This window comes from Crassostrea angulata, chromosome 6 (genome assembly GCF_025612915.1).
Source record: "Crassostrea angulata isolate pt1a10 chromosome 6, ASM2561291v2, whole genome shotgun sequence".
NCBI classification, from domain to species: Eukaryota; Metazoa; Mollusca; class Bivalvia; order Ostreida; family Ostreidae; genus Magallana; species Magallana angulata.
In genome coordinates, this window is record NC_069116.1 from 46,354,959 (window position 1) to 46,361,834 (window position 6,876).

Below are 6,876 nucleotides of genomic sequence, written 5' to 3' on the forward strand. Positions count from 1 at the left end.
GCTCAGCGTGTCTCATGTAATCCTGCAACGTATTACTATTATTAGCAACGTTTTACTATCAGTGCAAAATAATTTATCAGTTTAAGTTTCCATGCTTCGCCACTGGTATATATGTACTCTGGATACAGGGCTCTTTTCGCCCCGTGGTATTTTCGCTTCTACACACGGTTTTGCCTCGTCTTGAATTCGCCCCAGCAACGTTATGGTAAAAAGGGATAATATGAGATAACAGAATTTGCAAAGCCTTAAAGTAGTCCTAGTATCGCACTACGTCATAATACGGATTTTACAATATTGGTTCGACTTTTACAAAGCGTTTTTGATACCTGGCCTCAGGATCATGAAGGAATTTCAGACTTAAGACAAAAGTTCAGTCAGCCTTAAAACTTTTTTTGTATAATAAAATGACGATCAAAATCTATAATTAACAAATTTATATCAAGCAAATTTTAGTAACATTTCAATTTTGTCAGTGTTTTCAATCTAGAGACATTAAGAGAGTATACAATTTTTGACTTAAGTCTAAGATTGCTTCATGATCCTGAGGCCCGGTATTGATTTTGCTCTACATCGCTGTTGTAAAAATTGGTAATAATAAGCAATTAGAACGGTAATATATGTATTCTATGAGAGATAGAAATGATTAATGTTAAGAAACTCGATTCTGTTAAAGTAAAATGAAAAACGAAGTTTCTGATTAACCAGGATCTCAGGTATGCTTATATCTTCTTTGTTTTGACCCCCCCCCCCCCCGAATTTTTCTTTTACTAAAACTGGTTTAAATTTAGAGACAGAAGCTATTTCGAATTTAATAAATCGTCAATTAATTAATGTTTAAATGATATCTAACATTGTTGACAGATCTAGGCAGAAAACTGTAGCAATATGTGATTTTTACGGATTTTTTCGTCAGGGTCTACTTGGTTTAGAGCTTATAGCGTGAAAAGTAATCCGTCAACATATAACTTATTTTACCAAATCTTTTTTCTAAGATGTCAATCTATAGAATAAACACCATGAATTTAAGTTTGAGTCCAAAAAATAGTAAAAAAAAATTACCAAACGCGATACTAGCATTGCATTTTTTGTATTCTATTTTGATACATCAGGTCCATAAAGCGTACTTACTTACAAAAATTTGCGCAAAATTATTGATGAGATATGGCTTAAATAAATATTTATACTCTATTTTGTATGTATTTTGTATGTTAAGTTCTAATTTTCCCAAAATTGGTAATTATTTTTAGGAAAAACGGACGTCTGGCAAATTTCATAATTGTCAATAATTTTCGCAAGGGGTTACACCCGTCTGAGAGGTGATAACAAACTAGCATGTAAACATACATATTTTCTTTTTTATATGTATTGCTAGAATATATATTTATCATTTAAAGCTAAGCTTTTAATGATTGAGCCCATTTAGTGCCGAGTATAGGACTACCTTAATACACTATCGGGCAAAAAAGTAAAATAAGCGAAAATAAAACGATGCGAATAGTTCCCTTATACAGGCTACACATAAGCAAAAACATTTATTTCAGGCCACAATTGACTTTGATTTTGCTTGTGTCATCCTCTTGGGCGATATTCTCTCATGCATCTAGCTTTATCTACGGACGAGCATCGGAAACGGGCTGTATATATGTAACGTGCAAGGGGGTCACTGCCTGTGATCCCCGCGGGCCCGTACCCGAGATAGAATCGGATAGCCCTGATTGCTGCCAATATTTACAAGTGCAGACTTTAATCACCGCTCCTGCACATATATAGGGACTCAACGTTACGCAGGCAGGGATGACCACACACCTACGCAACTGAACAGGTACCAACGTTAACGCAAGCAGGGATGACCGCACACTTGCGCCAACAACGCAACCTAACGCAAGCAGGGAGTGCCGCACACTTGCGCTAGAAAGGCCAGAACACCAGCAGGGATGACCACACACTAGTGCTCCGCCGCAACCACCACCAATACAAGCAGGGATGACCTCACACTTGTATTGATGCGATACAGAGCAGGGATGACCGCACACTCTGTATCGTAGGTTAGAACACACGAAGATTAGATAGAGCAGGGAAGTCCACACACTCAATCTAGCCGTACCTGTTCAAGTTGAACCCCAAACAGTCGTTCTTCATAACGCAATTGACACTGTCCCTATATATATGCCGGCCTAAAATAATTTGTGGTATCTAAAAACGGGAAATCGAAAATTAACAAACTAATTAACTAACTAACCTAAAAAATACTTATGCATAACAACTTATATACAAAGAATATTTATTATTGTATAAAAATAATAAGCAAACTCATTCGTCATTATTAGGAACATTAATTAAATCATCAAAAATCAATAAATCAAAGGGGAATAACTCTAACCAAAAATACATTAGTAAGCTGCCCGCTTCACTACCCCCACCTCAGAATTTTGCGTCCTCGCAAAACTAAAATCAAAACTCCCAACTTCACAAAAAGGTGAAGTGATATCCCAGGTAAAAAAAATACCCCCCCCCCCCCCAAAAAAAAAAAATAACAATAAGAAAAAAAAAGCTGGCCCTTTCTCTCCTGGACCACGTGCACACAACACAACTGCAGCTGACAGACACAAATTGCATTGTATCACCTCAAGCTTTACACTTCAACTTTCCGTCTTGCACTAGACGTCTTCCACCTCTTGTGGAACATCTGACTCTCTCTCAAGTCAGGAATTCCCAGCATTGTGACTTCACCAGGCATGTTATCCGATGCCTGCAATCTGCTGCCATCTGCCACGACACCGTGGGGTCTCAACTGTTCGGACGAACTTTTCTTGCCTCTTCTACAGCGAATACCAGGAGATCCTCTTTCCATGCCTTTGCGCCTGCGACCATTCTTGCATCTTCTGGCCAACTTCCACTCGGGGTCCTTTTCTTTGCCTTTAGCTGACTGGAGGGTTCTGCCAACCGTAACACTGGAGCTGTTTGCAACAATCTTCTCGCAACGAACTTGGTCCTTAACCATTTTTCTCTCGTTGGAGTTTGGCACAGACTTTACGATACCTACGCGGTAGCATCCATTGGACAAGTCTTCAACAAGTTGCTGTGCTACATCTCCGTTCAGGGGTTCATCTTGTTGACTAGCATTCTTTCCACTGTAACTGGAATCACTCTTACAAGTCTGGTTTTCTGCTCTACTTCTACGCCGCCTTCTTAATTGCTTGGACTTGCTTTGCTTTCTCACTACGCAATCTCTCCGCAGGTGTCCCGGTTTTCTGCAGAAATAGCATAACCTACGTTTAGATGATGAGGCAGTATCCTGTGCATTATCCTTGCTGCGTTGAAGTTGTAAATCCCTCAAATCCGTCTGGAGAGACTCGATCTTAGCAGACAGTGCTTTTACCAGTTCCACTAGCTTATCAGATGAGGGCTCAACATTGAGATGGCGTGCATAGCATTTCCTCTCTGCTCTTCGGTGCGCCTCCAATTCAACAGCTAGCTTCACTGCATCGTTCAAGCTTCTCGGTCTGGATTGCTGTATACGAATGCGCACCTCAGAATTGTCCAGCGCGTCCACAAAGTGATCTCTGGCTAACATATCTCTGAATTCAAAAGTGGCAGTTGGGTATGCCATGTTTGCAAGTCTCTGAATGGCCTGTCCCAGCTCTGAAAAAGTTTCACCAGCTCTCTGACGACGCTCTCGCATTTGCACTCTGTAGAGCTCTGCTTGACGGTGGAGCAAATCTATCTTCCAAAGCTAACACAAGTGTTTCGTAGCCTGGTTTTTCACCCTTTGGGATATTGCCAAGACATCCTTGTGCACTGCCTCGGAGGGAAGCAGCCAGGTAGAGACCTTTGGTAGCGTAACTCCAACCATTTATTTCAGAACAAGCTTCAAAGTGCGCATGGTAATCGATCCATTGACCACTGCCATCATAAGTAGCTGGTATAATGGAATTTTGCGATTCGTAGGCATCTTCCAGTGTACTACTTATCTCGGGGCTTGTGAACCTTTCCCTAGATTTCCCAAACGCATCAGCTCTGTGCAAAGACCAAGTGTCATATTCTTCTGGCAAATGACTCGTGTTTTTATTTGGCGTATTGTACAGCTCTAAATAGTCAGGAAACATCTCGTTGCTGCGCGGGTTTGCATATGTTTCATTAGAAGAGTGATGATCACATAGGTATTCCTCGTCTTTGCGCATGGTGTTCCCTGCAAAACCTCTTATCAGAGCGCGTCTTTCATTCACTGGGGTTGATGTCTTCATGTCGCTGCGCTCCCGCATCTCCGCAATCTTCTCCCTTAGAAAGGTTATCTCTTTGTCAATGTCGTCCATTCTCCCTCTCTGCAGCAATTCCAGGGTATCCCACCGCTGCCACCAAATTTTATGTAACGTGCAAGGGGGTCACTGCCTGTGATCCCCGCGGGCCCGTACCCGAGATAGAATCGGATAGCCCTGATTGCTGCCAATATTTACAAGTGCAGACTTTAATCACCGCTCCTGCACATATATAGGGACTCAACGTTACGCAGGCAGGGATGACCACACACCTACGCAACTGAACAGGTACCAACGTTAACGCAAGCAGGGATGACCGCACACTTGCGCCAACAACGCAACCTAACGCAAGCAGGGAGTGCCGCACACTTGCGCTAGAAAGGCCAGAACACCAGCAGGGATGACCACACACTAGTGCTCCGCCGCAACCACCACCAATACAAGCAGGGATGACCTCACACTTGTATTGATGCGATACAGAGCAGGGATGACCGCACACTCTGTATCGTAGGTTAGAACACACGAAGATTAGATAGAGCAGGGAAGTCCACACACTCAATCTAGCCTGCCTGTTCAAGTTGAACTCCGAACAGTCGTTCTTCTTAACGCAATTGACACTGTCCCTATATATGTGCCGGCCTAAAATAATTTGTGGTATCTAAAAACGGGAAATCGAAAATTAACAAACTAACTAGACCTAACCTAAAAAATACTTATGCATAACAACTTATATACAAAGAATATTTATTATTGTATAAAAATAATAAGCAAACTCATTCGTCATTATTAGGAACATTAATTAAATCATCAAAAATCAATAAATCAAAGGGGAATAACTCTAACCAAAAATATATTAGTAAGCTGCCCGCTTCACTTATACCTACTCTGATTCGTACAATGAAATGCATGATCGGACGAGCGCCGCTCGTTCAACTGCATTTGCGCACGTTCAATCGTCCGATCATCTGGTCTTTCGTCATATTGCAATATCTTACAACACTTACTTTCATTGTACAAAAGTCGCATATAGACGCAAGATATATCGCAAGATTCAATGCATTTACATCGCACAAGAGTCGCTCTGAATCGTGCAGGTTTCGTACGAGTACTTTTTCATATGCGATTATTTTTGGAACAGTTTACGAGCCATATCTAAATTTTTTGGTCGCACGAATATTTTGTCGCATCTGCTCGTGCGCCAATTGTGAAAGGGGTTGAAAGTAAAAAGTATTTTTGCAAGGTTAAATATAAAAAATTGTTACATGCTGTCACACTAGGTTGGCCGTGACGGTTGTCAGAAAGAACATCTTTACAAATCTTTTCTACAATAGTGATTTTCATGAAAATTTTACATGAGTTAGAGTTACTAAAGATATAACAAAATAGATAAAACAAAATAACATAAAAATCCAATAAGATTGTTAGAAGGGACCAGTTCAGAAATTGTTTGCCTTATTTTTCAACTGAACATAAATGGGGAAAACTTTTTTGTGAGAGGAGAAATAATTTTTGAAAAAAATTGCAATAGATTTTCTGTCCAATGAAATATGATACTTGTATAAATATTTTGAATTAATATCGCGTAAAAAAAATGACAAGTTATCGACTTCGTTTTAACGGGGGCACATGCCGTAGTGTGGTGTGTCGTTATTTTTCGTCAAATTTTCATGAAAAGTACTGCGCAAAAAAAAAAATCCTGTACATCAGTTTGAGGTTGATTTATGAAACAAAACAACAATTAAAGTGCTGATACTTTAACATTACATGATGGTACTTTAACATTACGTGCTGATACTTCAACGTTACATGCTGATACTTGATACTTAATCATGATATGATGGTACTTTGCTATGCGGTGGTTCTAAAGTTTTAAGCTATCCGCTCTGACTGAGCGCCAAAAGATTGGGTTCTGAATGCACATTTTAGACCAAAAAACTCTGAGGGACTTATAGTACCCCCTAATTTATATGCGCTGAGCCTCAAAGGTCTCACCATGCAGCCATACTTAAAAATTTAAAATGATCCTTTTATAAGACAACACTTAATCTGTTAGCATCTGTTGAGTATCTTGATCTAAACTAGTCTCGGTGGATTTTAGTCCAATCTGATCAATCTCTGAAACAGAAAAAAACAGCACCGTGTTAAAAACTACAGGCATCCACGTGTTCCGAGTTTTAGCGTACTTCGATCCCGAGGTGAAGTACCATCATATAATGAAATATCAGCATGTAATGTTGAAGTATCAGCACGTTATGTTGAAGTATCAGCATGCAATGTTGAAGTAGCAGCACGTAATGTTAAAGTACCATCACGTAATGTTGAAGTATCAACATGTAATGTTAAAGCATCAGCCTGTAATGTTAAAGTATCATCATATTATGAAGATTATCTACATGTACATAAGGTTGTTGAGGCGTTCCATATGTATTGATGACTTAGAACAGCTATATATTGCGTCAAAGGCAATTTTACATTGTGTTGAGCGATTGTGACGTACATGTTATATTGAAAATTCGATGTTCGTAAAGCCCCTTTCACAATTAGCGCACGAGCACTTTACAACACTTGCGATCGGAATTTTTTTTATACTTGGACGAGCTCTCCTCAAAATAGTGGACAT